General features: G+C 39.3%; 1 protein-coding gene across 4 annotated transcripts in view; it reads left to right on the forward strand.

The window, feature by feature from the left end:
- The first annotated feature begins 9,206 nt into the window (after positions 1 to 9,206).
- The window catches only part of LOC106606549 (nuclear GTPase SLIP-GC), a 39,928-nt gene continuing 34,815 nt past the window's right edge, over positions 9,207 to 14,319 (forward strand). For all 4 annotated transcript variants that reach the window (XR_006770169.2, XM_082976371.1, XM_082976372.1 and 1 more), the window contains exon 1: positions 9,207 to 9,509. The gene's annotated coding sequence lies outside the window, so the exon portion shown is untranslated. The remainder of the gene's footprint in view (positions 9,510 to 14,319) is intronic.

Raw genomic sequence — 14,319 nt, forward strand, 5'->3', positions numbered from 1 at the left:
TAGCAAAAAAATAAATAACAATATGGGGATGAGATAGTCGGGTGGGCTATTTACAGCTGGCCTGTGTACAGGTGCAGTGATCGGTAAGCTGCTCTGACAGTTGATGCTTAAAGTTAGTGAGGGAGATATAAGTCTCCAGCTTCAGTGATTTTTGCAATTCGTTCCAGTCATTGGCAACAGAGAATTGGAAGGAAAGGCGGCCAAAGAGGTGTTGGCTTTGGGGATGACCAGTGAAATATACCTGCTGGAGTGTGTGCTACAGGTGGGTGTTGCTATGATGACCAGTGAGCTGAGATAAGGCGGAGCTTTACCTAGCAAAGACTTATAGATGACCTGGAGCCTTTGGGTTTGGCGACAAATATGTAGCGAGGGCCAGTAAAACGAGAGCATACAGGTCGCAGTGGTGGGTAGTATATGGAGCTTTGGTGACAAAACAGATGGCACTGTGATAGACTACATCCAATTTGCTGAGTAGAGTGTTGTAGGCTATTTTGTAAATGACATTGCCGAAGTCATGGATCGGTAGGATAGTCAGTTTTATGAGGGTATGTTTGGCAGCATGAGTGAAGGAGGCTTTGTAGCGAAATAGGAATTCGATTCTAGATTGAATTTTAAATTGGAGATGCTGAATGTGAGTCTGGAAGGAGAGTTTATAGTCTAACCAGACACCTACAGTTGAAGTTGGAAGTTTACATACACTTAGGTTGGAGTCAATAAAACTCGTTTTTCAACCACTCCAGAAATTTCTTGTTAACAAACTACAGTTTTGGCAAGTCGGTTAGGACATCTACCTTGTGATTTACGCAAGTAATTTTTCCAACAATTGTTTACAGACAAAATATTTCACATATAATTCACTGTATCACAATTCCAGTGGGTCAGAAGTTTACATGCACTAAGTTGACTGTGCCTTTAAATCCAGCTCCAACTGCACATTGAGTCCTAAAGGAAAATATGGTCTCTGCTGTGAGCTGGTGGCAAATTCTAGCATACAGCCAAAAGTAAGCATGGCCATCACATGCAACCATATATTCCTATATGCACTGAGTGTTCAAAACATTAAGGACACCTGCTCTTTTCATGACATTGACTGACCAGATGAATCCAGGTGAAAGCTTTGATCTTTTATTGATGCCACTTGTTAAATCCACTTCAATCAGTGTAGATGAAGGGGAGGAGACAGGTTAAATCATATTTTTTAAGCCTTGAGACAATTTAGATATGGATTGTGTATGTGTGCCATTCAGAGGGTGAATGGGCAAGACAAAATATTTAATTGCCTTTGAACGGGGTATGGTACACTAGTTGGCTTGTGTCAAGAACTGCAAAACTGCGGGGTTTTTCATGTTTATCGTGTGTATCAAGAATGATCCACCACCCAAAGGACATCCAGCCAACTTGACACAACTGTGGAGAGTGGGGTTGTGACTCAATATTAGTAAGGTGTCCTTAATGTTTTGTACACTCAGTGTAAGTATTCCTTTGTGATGTGCTACTATTGGTTTGTGGTGTTGGGTATGATGGGTGGTTTTTATGTGCATGTACCTGACACCATGAAGTTCCCACAGGAAAAAACGTTCTATGTGCTATATGACCAGCTACAGTATCTCAATCTCTCTGTTACTGTCTATATTTAGCTAATATTCTTTTTCATCTTGTGTTTCAGAGTGGGCAGTTTGACTATGACTATAGCCCAAACTTCCACCCCACATTTCAGGTGTTTTTAGACTGCATGTCGGGTGCAGAGAACATCAGACTGAGTCTTTGTAGTTCCAAGAGGTTAGATCAAATGCCAGTTTGTTATTACACTGTACACCCATCACCACCTACTTATTTAAACTGTATTCAACACACTGTACACCCCTCACCCCCTACTTATTTAAACTGTATTCAACACACTGTACACCCCTCACCCCCTACTTATTTAAACTGTATTCAACACACTACACCCCTCACCCATTACTATTTAAACTGTATTCAACACACTGTACACCCCTCACCCCTACTTATTTAAACTGTATTCAACACTGTACACCACTCACCCCCTACTTATTTAAACTTTATACAACACACTGTACACCCCTCACCCCCTACTTATTTAAACTGTATTCAACACACTGTACATCCCTCACCCCTACTTATTTAAACTGTATTCAACACACTGTACACCCATCACCCCCTACTAATTTAAACTGTATTCAACACACTGTACACCCCTCACCCCATACACATTTAAACTGTATTCAACACACTGTACACCCCTCACCCCCTACACATTTAAACTGTATTCAACACACTGTACACCCCTCAACCCTACTTATTTAAACTGTATTCAACACACTGTACACCCCTCACCCCCTACTTATTTAAACTGTATTCAATACACTGTACACCACTCACCCCTTACATATTTAAACTGTATTCAACACACTGTACACCCCTCACCCCTACTTATTTAAACTGTATTCAACACACTGTACACCCCTCACCCCCTACTTATTTAAACTGTATTCAACACACTGTACACCCCTCACCCCTACTTATTTAAACTTTATTCAACACACTACACCCCTCACCCGTTACTATTTAAACTGTATTCAACACACTGTACACCCCTCACCCCTACTTATTTAAACTGTATTCAACACTGTACACCCCTCACCCCCTACTTATTTTAACTTTATACAACACACTGTACACTCCTCAATCCCTACTTATTTAAACTGTATTCAACACACTGTACACCCATCACCCCATACTTATTTAAACTGTATTCAACACACTGTACACCCCTCACCCCCTACTTATTTAAACTGTATTCAACACACTGTACACCCCTCACCCCCTACTTATTTAAACTGTATTCAACACACTGTACACCCCTCACCCCTACTTATTTAAACTGTGTACAACACACTGTACACCTCTCACCCCCTACTTATTTAAACTGTATTCAACACACTGTACACCCCTCACCCCTACTTATTTAAACTGTATTCATCACACTGTACACCCCTCACCCCTTACTTATTTAAACTGTATTCAACACACTGTACACCCCTCACCCCTACTCATTTAAACTGTATTCAACACACTGTACACCCCTCACCCCCTACTTATTTAAACTGTATTCAACACACTGTACACCCCTCACCCTTACTCATTTAAACTGTATTCAACACACTGTACACCCCTCACCCCCTACTCATTTAAACTGTATTCAACACACTGTACACCCCTCAACCCCTACACATTTAAACTGTATTCATCACACTGTACACCCCTCACCCCCTACACATTTAAACTGTATACAACACACTGTACACCCCTCACCCCTACTCATTTAAACTGTATTCAACACTGTACACCCCTCACCCCCTACTCATTTAAACTGTATACAACACACTGTACACCCCTCACCCCTACTCATTTAAACTGTATTCAACACTGTACACCCCTCACCCCCTACTCATTTAAACTGTATACAACACACTGTACACCCCTCACCCCTACTCATTTAAACTGTATACAACACACTGTACACCCCTCACCCCCTACTTATTTAAACTGTATTCAACACTGTACAGCCCTCACCCCCTACTTATTTAAACTGTATTCAACACACAGAATAAAATAAATGTGATTTGATTTTCTTCTACACAACTTCAGATTTCGAACCACCTCAAGTCAATCCAATCAACCCTACTCCTGGTAGGGTTTTTTTTCCTTCTCATTGTCAATGGCTATATGTCTGATATGGAATGTGTTTGAGTCTTGTCTTACGCAATGGAATAAATCATTGTTATTGTTATGTACATCATCAAGTGATGAGTCTTGTTATGAGAGACACATTCAGGTCATTAAATATGTTTTGTTGTATTTAGTGGCTTGTTATGTAGAACACAGTTGTTCTTTACGGTTTTAGTTAATTATGGCTCTAATAATATGACCTAGTTGTGTATGCATTTTCTGACTTGAATCTCAGGTGCCGAGGCTGAACTGAACCAGCTCTCGGGTGAAGCGTTTGTGGATAAGCATATGGCTGATCTCATTCAGAGGGTCAAGATGGTGTTGCATGTAGCAGATGACCTGCTTGTGGAGGAGATGATCCCAGATGAATTGTACTCAAGAATCCTCAGGGCTTGGACCAGTCAGGAACAAATGAGACTAATGTTGGATGCTGTACAAGCAGGAGGAACAAGAGTGAAATCTGCCTTCTACAAAGCTCTCCTTTACCATGAACCTCATCTTGTCCAGGACCTGGGTAAGATCAAACTCCTCCTGTCCCCTGTATCTCAGTTGGTAGAACATGGTGCTTGCAATGCCAGGATAGTGGGTTTGATTCCCAGGAGCACCCATTCGTAAAAATATATGCAGAAATATATTTAGTCCCTTTGGATAAAAGTGTCTGATAAATGTCATATATTGTATTATTATTGCTCTCCCACTATGAGTACCTGAAACATGGAGGGACAAACAGTCTGGCTGTATGGCATGACAAGAATCAATCAAAATCAAGTCAAAGTTTATTCATCACATGCACAGAATACACTGTGTAAATTAATGAATGTGGGTGTACGTGTGTGTGGGTGGGAATGTGTGGACTGCTGTGCGTCGATAGCCAGTGATTGCAGGTAGACAGTCATTGATAAGCTGTTCAGCAGTTTTAATGCTTCAGAGTTCGCCCCAGTGATGAACTGTGCAGCCTTCACCACCCTCTGTAGAGCCTTGTGGTGGAGAGGGGTGCAGGTTCCGTACCAGGCGGTGAAACAGCCAGTCAGTATGCAGCACAATGGTACATCTGTAGAAACTGGTGCCAAGTTTTTTCAGCCACCTGAGAAAGAACAGGTGCTGGCGTGCCTTCTTGATAAATGCACCAAGGAGTGGAATGTTACCACAAACACACCAGATTTCTTCATGCTAGTAGTGTGTCCTAGTATTTACAATCATTTGTTACCATGTTCATTTTTAAATGTCTTTTGTCTTTGTAAATCATTTTTTTCTTTGTAATAGGGTGGTGCATTTCCTAATTTCTGTCATTTACTTATATTAATGTTGTGAATATAAATTACTATTTTAATTTTGAAATGTTGACATTTAACACCATTCAGTTTCTACAAATGTGTTGAACTATAAGGGTGCAGAGTCATGTCATTAATAGTCAGATTGTATGTTTCTGACTGACTACTCTGTGCTCTGGTGGCACTGTAGCCTACACAGGTCCATCCACCACAGAGATAGAAGGAAAATAAATATCCCAGAGGAAAAACTTTTGTTGCTGTTTACCAAAGTTTCCATTCTACTTCTCTGAAATGTTGCCTTACTCTACTTTTGGAAAAGCAAAACTCTATTGAAATGATGTAATCTGAACATTATATGCAATTTTGAGTGTTGTCATATATTTTTCGGTTTATTTAATTGGTCTCAATTTTCATATCTCATCAAAAAGTACTTTATTACACAGATGTTTACTACGTTTGTCTGCTATTGAATGGAAGCATATTCCTTGAGCTACTACAGTTATTGAGAGCTTTTTATTTTAGTTTACTAATAACGTGTTGATGGTTTGGTTTAATTCAAGGGACTGATGTGGCTATTTATCCTTGAATTATTGGTTAATTGTTTTATACATGCTTTTATGCAGAAATAATATCTGGATGTTTCTTTCCATTTGACCATTTAACCAAAATGTGTAAATGTGATGTTTTAACCTAATAGTTATAATTTTGTAATTTTCTATTTAGTGTATATTTGAGTATTGTTAAATTATTGCCTGACGTCCATTGCGGGGAAAGGAGTAGTTTGAAAATCATGTCCTTTTGTGGATTTATTTCTCAATAAATAATGACTATAAATAGTTATGGTGTGGCGATTCCCTTCACATGAAACAACATGGTGTAGTGTTTAGGGTGAGGAGGGTTAATGATTGTACTTACAAAATAGCTTCTATATGGTCAATACCAACGTTCAACATGATTAGAATTCATTTTCAAATTCCAATTATCATGGGTCTCATTACAAGAAATACAGCATGCTAAATGTATATTATGAATGTGTAATACTACACCACCCCAGGTTTAAACAGGAGCATAAGGAGTTCTGCCTAACACATTATGCACAGGTTCTAACAATCCAGGTTGAGCTGACAAATGTGGAAATAAGCAAACCATCAGCAGGTAACGGTACAGTATCTATTTTCTCTGTTCTTTAGAGTTAGTTAAAGACAAGCCCCACTCAACATGTAGATTAGTGAACCAGATGGACAAACATCACCCAACGTTCATCATCAACAGGACAGTATATACTTACAACTAGAAAGGGGCAGGAGAAAGTCAGGCGGAAACTGGGCATCAAACTATAAATGATTCTTCAAAAACTGGGTCAAACTTAATGTCAAATCAAAACCAACAGCTCTATTTCCTTTCATCTGCTCCTTCCTCTGGGCGGCCACACCCAGGTTACACATTGAAGTTTGTCAGAAAAAGACAGATATATTCAATTGCACAAACCACACACAAAACACATTGAAATGTTACAGTCCATAGAACATTTAGATTGATAGATGGTCAGCACCATGAACCAGAGGGAGAGAGTCCTCCAAACACTTCAACTGAAAACTATATTAGAAATAAATATCTTGAAATACTTTAAAAGCTTAAAAGGTTAGCACCATGAACCAGACGGAGAGAGTTCTCTAAGCCCTTCAACTGAACAAAGACAAAAGCTAGGCATCAAAGTGTGTGTGTGTGTGTGTGTGTGTGTGTGTGTGTGTGTGTGTGTGTGTGTGTGTGTGTGTGTGTGTGTGTGTGTGTGTGTGTGTGTGTGTGTGTGTGTGTGTGTGTGTGTGTGTGTGTGTGTGTGTGTGTGTGTGTGAGTCGGCTGTCTCTGACTGGCAGGTTCCCCTCTCTCCACTGGGATTCTCTGCCTCTAACCCTATTACGGGGCCTGAGTCACTGGCTTACTGGTGCTCTTCCATGCCTTCCCTAGGAGGGGTGCGTCACGTGAATGGGTTGAGTCACTGACATGATCTTTCCCGGTCCTGTGCCCCCTCGGGCTCGTGCTGTGGAGGAGATCTTCGTGGGCTATACTCAGCCTTGTCTCAGGGTAGTAAGTTGGTGGTCTGATGATATCCCTCTAATGGTGTGGGGGCTATGCTTTGGCAAAGTGGGTGGGGTTATATCCTGCCTGGTTGGCCCTGTCCGGGGGTAATGTCGTACAGGGCCACAGTGTCTCCCCTCCTGTCTCAGCCACCAGTATTTATGCTGCAATAGTTTATGTGTCGGGGGGCTAGGTTTAATCTGTTATATCTGGAGTCTTTCTCCTGTCTTATCCGGTGTCCTGTGTGAATTTAAGCATGCTCCCTCTAATTCTCTCTCTCTCCCTCTCTCTCCCCTCCCGGAGGACCTGAGACCTGGGACCATGCCTCAAGACTACCTGGCCCGATGACTCCTTGCTGTCCCTAGTCCACCTGGTCGTGCTGCTGCTCCAGTTTCACCTGTTTTGCCTGCACCTATGGAACCCTGACCTGTTCACCAGACATGCTACCTTGTCCCGGACCTGACATTTACTCCTGAGGTGCTGACCTGTTGCACCTTCTACAACGACTGTGATTATTATTATTTGACCCTGCTGGTCATCTATGAACGTTTGACCATCTTGGCAAGGTACTGTTATAATCTCCACCCGGCACAGCCAGAAGAGGACTGGCCACCCCTCAGAGCCTGGTTCCTCTCTAGGTTTCTTCCTAGGTTCCTGCCTTTCTAGGGAGTCCTAGCCACCGTGCATCTGCATTGCTGCTGTTTGGGGTTTTCTGTATAGCACTTTGTGACATCGGCTGATGTTAAAAAGGCTTTATACAGTGAGGGGAAACAGTATTTGATCCCCTGCTGATTTTGTACGTTTGCCCACTGACAAAGAAATGATCAGTCTATAATTTTCATGGTAGGTTTATTTGAACAGTGAGAGACAGAATAACAACAAATAAATCCAGAAAAACGCATGTCAAAAATGTTATAAAATGATGCATTTGCATTTTAATGAGGGAAATAAGTATTTGACCCCTCTGCAAAACATGACTTAGTACTTGGTGGCAAAACCCTTGTTGGCAATCACAGAGGTCAGACGTTTCTTGTAGTTGGCCACCAGGTTTGCACACATCTCAGGAGGGATTTTGTCCCACTCCTCTTTGCAGATCTTCTCCAAGTCATTAAGGTTTCGAGGCTGACGTTTGGCAACTCGAACCTTCAGCTCCCTCCACAGATTTTCTATGGGATTAAGGTCTGGAGACTGGCTAGGCCACTCCAGGACCTTAATGTGCTTCTTCTTGAGCCACGACCCATTTTCAATGCCCTGGCTGAGGGAAGGAGGTTCTCACCCAAGATTTGACGGTACATGGCCCCATCCATAGTACTGTCATTGTTTTTGCTATTCAAGTAGAAAACTGAAAAATAACTTGCAATTTTGGCAACACTGTTATTCTTAGATTTAACAACACTCAATAAAAGATGCCAGCCAGAAAGCTATTTTATTAAAGTGTCAATAAAATAAAGATTCATTATGCCGCTAAAACCATTAGCTTGAAACATTAAACATGTTTCATGAACATGTTACAGCCAAAGCATTATTTAGTTGAATGAAGCAAAAGTTATTGTGTGACAGGATTTTTTACGAGTTTAATTTGTTTTAAGCACTATTGCGCAATCATGGTAATATACTGAGCAAGGTCATTCTATTTTATAGAGGGGAAATTAAGGGTTAAGAATGGCTACCACACTGAGATGTTTTTTGTACGTTGCATAATTTTGCATGCAAATGAATATGAAAACCAGTCACAACAGCAGCTTGGCATTTATTGAGATGACTCATGTACTGAAGGCAGCTCTGCAGAGTGGTCACTATCTGACACAGCCACAAAGTCATAAAATCTGATTTGAAACCTAACCTAACCCTACCTTTAACCACACTGCTAACCCTAGTGCTTAACCTTAACCTTAAATTAAGACCAAAAAGCTCATTTTCGTTTTCATGAATTTTTACAATTATAGCCAATTTTTACTTTGCAGTTGGCCCTTCTAGCAGAAACCGCTCAGTTATGCCTCCATGGCAAAACTCATGCCAATGAATGTAAACCTTGCGTCACAACATGACAAAGAACAGCCACACCTATAGTATACCCATACTGCTGTACTCCTTTCAACGCCACATACTCTTGTTGTTCAGTGTGTTTTCTTGCTAGAGAGCCGTATCAGTAGCACAGAATATACATTTGCCGAACATTGCCTTTATGTGGTATCAGCATGTTTTTGTTTAAACTTTTCACATATTTCATGATCAACTCTCAGTAGATCAGTGTGGGCTCATTTAAAGGAAAGACATAACTATGCAGTTATTTCAATTTCGTCATGCAAAAGATTTTTGAAAGACACTGCTTAGAAATGCCTGAAATTGCTTAGGACTGCTTTCAGAGTAAGGAAAGCAATCAGTAATTTTGAAGAGATTTGCAACTTTATGTGAGTATAAAAATATATTTTTATATAAGTAGCAACATTTATTACATTATCTTTGATTAGGGTTAAGCTTGGGCTAAATGTATTCAGATTTTGATTAATATGTTAAAGGTGATAATGAAATGCTAAAATTCCTACAAATGAGAAGATTTTGTAATGTAAGAGATTTGCAACTTTGGGTGCATTCGTAAATTCACTCTAGAGTGTCAGAGTGCGCTCAGAGCGCGCTCTGGGTATTTGTAAATTTATAGCTTTGTCAGATCGGAGTAGCATTGGAGCGTTGAGTGTTGGAGTAGGGTTGATCCGAGCATTCTGACCTCACAATGGCAGTCAAGCACACAAGCTAACTGGCTAAAGTTGGCTAGCTTGTTAGCTACTTACAGACATACAGTAAACAAGAGAAAAACACTCTCTAAACCTTTTACTCACCCTTGGTAGAGCCCTGGTAGAACTGCTAGGGTGTTTTCATGTTATCAAGAGGGTTCATGACTGTAACTGTGTTACTGGCAAACATTTTATTCAATTTTTGATACAGATGTCTACTTATACCTGTCAGATCAACCGAGTTTAGGGCGTTGGTAAATTCCTCAATTATTCTGCACTCTGAAATTGGAGTAGATTGCCAAGATGAATTTACTAACGCACCCTTTATGTAATGTGAGTATATATACACATTTTAAAAATCATAGTGGCAGCATTAATTAAGTTAACTTGAATTTAGCTTGGGTAATATCTTGTAAAATTATAATTCAATGTTAAAGTTATTGCAAATGAGATATGGAAAAGTAATGAATGTTTTACAGACTGTTCTACTATAGAAGCAACCTCCACTCTACTGGTGCGTTGGTTAAACATACAATGGTATTTTCTTTCATGGCCAAATCACATTTATCTACTTGGCAGATATGAAACAAACAGACAATCATAATTTCAGTAAAAATATAAAATTCCTAGTTTATGCTACCAAACCAACTTTATAAGAGGTTTTACAAATAGGTTATATTTTACCCCAAAATTCCATGACCTGGGGTAAGGCATTGTTGGCAGAATAGATGGATGCAGTTCGATGCATGATTAATATAATTCACCAATACATTTCTTGGTAGTCCAACAAATACTGCAATCAGGTTGTAAATCACAGCTGGCCTGGAACATTGTTTGCTGCCTCCACCCATTCAGAATGTTTCAGTTTCAATGACTCAATACTTTGGACAAAAACGAACAAATGTAACTAATGCTGGTAATGTGTTAGCTACAGTAGCTAACTTTCTAGCTGCTGGGAGGATTTTATGTCATTGGGTGTGGGCAACTTTTACGCACCTTTTCAGTGGCTACAGCTGTTGCATGTGTCATTTGGTTAGCTAGGAAGAAATGTCAATCACTTTGCTTGCTAGCTATGGTGAACTTGAACGACTTTTATCCACAGTTAGCATATATCTTAGTTGTCAATCAAATGTATTTGGGATCGATCAAATTGGCGAGCAGGCAGGCAAGTTCCCATTCAGTCGTCAAAATGTGGGTTGGAACAATCATGCATTGGCAGGCAAGCTGCAGAAGGACGAGCAGGCACTTTTGATGGCCAACTACAAGCTGAAAAAGTTTGAGGGTTTATCTACTGTTCCCTTGTTAGATATTTGCTTATCTCACTCTGGCTAGCATTAGTTGTTGATCTTGTTGTTGTTGCTGATGTGCATAAGCAACTGAGGGAGAGAGAGCCTAACTTTTCATGGTTGTTTGATCAATAGGACTGTAAAGTTCCCAAATGTAATAGGAGTCCCATAGTATTTGTAGAAATCCATTCAGGTGTATTTTTGTGGCTTGTGGCCAATGCTTTCTAATTATCTAAAGTTGCACTGTTGCTGTTGCATGTTAACACACAGTCCAGTTCAAAGTTCAGTGTCTATAAATTGTCAAAATGCACTGCTGCTTTCCCACTATATTGCTATAGAATTTTTACAAATGTCTGACTCATTCTCGAACATTCTATGAAAGTATGAAAACATGTAAATGACAATATCTAAGTGCTTGTTGTCAGAATATTTTTTTTTAAGTGTGATATTCTTCTTGGGGTGTATATGAACATATTTTAACAAGGTTTCATGTTGCTAAAACGCTCTGTTCCACTTAAAAAAACGATTCCATATTTTAACTTAACAGAGCCCTCCAACCAAAGCATGGGTTGCTGTCATACCTTGTCCATAATAAACTGCTTACAGGGTAAGGAAACCAATATGTGATTTAGTAATTTAGGTGAACTATACTTTTAACATTGAGGGAACAGCACCATCAGGGAACAGTACCATCTAGTGGTCAGAACCTGGTAATATCAGGATGTATGATAAGACATAAACCTAACAACTTCAATGACTAACTTCTCTGAACAGGGGGTAAAAAACATCACAACATTTTCTGAGAATACATAGACAGTGGTTCCCAGGAAATGGTTCTCCCTAGTGAGGGAGATGATTCTTGTGTATCTCAAGCTGAGACCTTCTGGGCAGAGATATGTGATGTAGTGTGCCCTCTGCAGGTTGGCCCAAGACCCCTAGAGTTAGCAAGTGCAATAATATTAGCCAGCTAGTTAATCGATTTCGTAACACTGAATTTGTATTTTTCCTGTGAATTTTTATTTGTCCAAATACTTATGACTTCTTCAAATGGGGGGACTAGATATAGGATAAACCCATCTTCTATTAGTTTTTACATAAAGGGGAAGTTCAGTATTTTAAAATTTAAGTTGAGTTGTTTCCTCACCCTGAAAGTAGTCTATGGTTCTGGAAAAAAAACTGTAATTTAGAAAAAAATCATTGGTAGTGATAAAACCAACTGAAATCAACTCGATATTTGGTTTGACGTGACTTAAAGGTGATTTGGCCATAGAAAAAGAGCATGTTTCATCAATTCACCAGTAGAGTGGAGGTTGCTTCTATCGTACAACAGTTTTGTAATGTCTGTAAAACATGTATCACTTCCTTATCTCATTTGCAATAAATTTAGCATTGAATTATCATCGTTCAGAATTATCATCGTAATCAAAATCTGAATCAAATTTTACCTAAGCTAAACCCTAATTCAAGCTAACTTAATTCATGCTGCCACTTTGAAACCAAAAATTATGTTCATACTCACATTACATTAACGTTGCATAATATCAGGATGGGACATAAACCTGACAAAATTAATTACTAATTTCTCTGGATATTGGAAAAAAAACACATCACCAAATTCACTGGGAATACTGTACATTACATAGGATGAATAAACAATACTCAGAGCCACAGCTACACCATACAACTCACATGAGCCTCTCTGAGCCAATGAACATTATAGAATGGGCTGTTATGAAACTAAGTCATGTAGTAGCACTTACATCCACTAGATGGCAGTGTAATAATACACACCATTGGAGGAGCTGAAACCAGCCATAAATGTTAGACTTACATATGAGACTTGTTTTTTTTAATCGATAAAAATAAAACTTAGTACCCGATTTTGGGGACTAGGATTTTTGTCAGCTCAAGAGGTCATATTAACAACTAGTTCTAGTCGTTGCATATTTATATTTCCCCTCTTTCTAAGTTTCTAATGGAGATATTCATCTCTGTCAGTGGTGGAAAAATTACTCAATTGTCATAAAAGTAAAGATACCTTAATAGAAAATGACTCAAGTAAAAGTGAAAGTCACCCAGTAAAATATTACTGGAGTGAAAGTATAAAAGTATTTGGTTTTAATTATACTTAAGTATCAAAAGTAAATGGAATTGCTAAAATGTACTTAAGTATCAAAAGGAAAAGTATAAACCATTTCAAATCCCTTATAATAAGCAAAGCAGACGGCACAATTTTCTTGTTTTTCTTTATTGACGGATAGCCAGGGGCACAATCCAACACTCAGACATAATTTTACAAAGAAGCATTTGTGTTTAGTGAGTCCTTCAGATCAGAGGCAGTAAGGGATGACCAGGGATGTAATCTTGATAAGTGTGTGAATTGGACCATTTTCCTGTCAAAACGTAATGAATACTTTTGGGTGTCAGGGAAAAAGTATGGAGTAAAAATTACATTCTTTTTCTTTATGAATGTAGTGTAGTATAACATGTAAATATTAAAGTACATATACCCCATAAACTACTTAAGTAGTACTTTAAAGTATTTTTACTTAAGTACTTTACACCACTGATCTCTGTCACATGAAACCACATGCATCAGGTGCATCTTTTAGAACAGTGTTTTTCTGCTAATTGCATTTTGGCAAATGGTCAAAAATGATGTATTACATTGTCTGCTTCATTACTGTAGTAGCATGTTCAATAATATGAGATAATAGACTAGGTAAAGCCCCGCCTTATCTCAGCTCACTGGTCACCATAGGAGCACCCACCCGTAGCAGGCGCTCCAGCAGGTATATTTCACTGGTCACCCCCAAAGACTATTCCTCATTTGGCCGCCTTTCCTTCCAGTTCTCTGCTGCCAATGACTGGAACGAATTGCAAAAATCACTGAAGCTGGAGACTCATATCTCCCTCACTAACTATAAGCATCAGCTGTCAGAGCAGCTCACAGGTCACTGCACCTGTACATAGCCCATCTGTAAATAGCCCATCCAACTACCTCATCCCCATACTGTTATTTTTTTTTTTAATGCTCCTTTGCACCCCAGTATCTCTACTTGCACATTCATCTTCTGCACATCTATCACTCCAGTATTTCATTGCTAAATTGTAATTACTTCGCCACTACGGCCTATTTATTGCCTTACCTCCCTAATCTTACCTCAATTGCACACACTGTAGAGCTTTTTTTCTATTGTGTT

The sequence above is a fragment of the Salmo salar genome, chromosome 06 (genome assembly GCF_965601325.2).
Source record: "Salmo salar chromosome 06, fSalSal1, whole genome shotgun sequence".
Taxonomy (NCBI): Eukaryota; Metazoa; Chordata; class Actinopteri; order Salmoniformes; family Salmonidae; genus Salmo; species Salmo salar.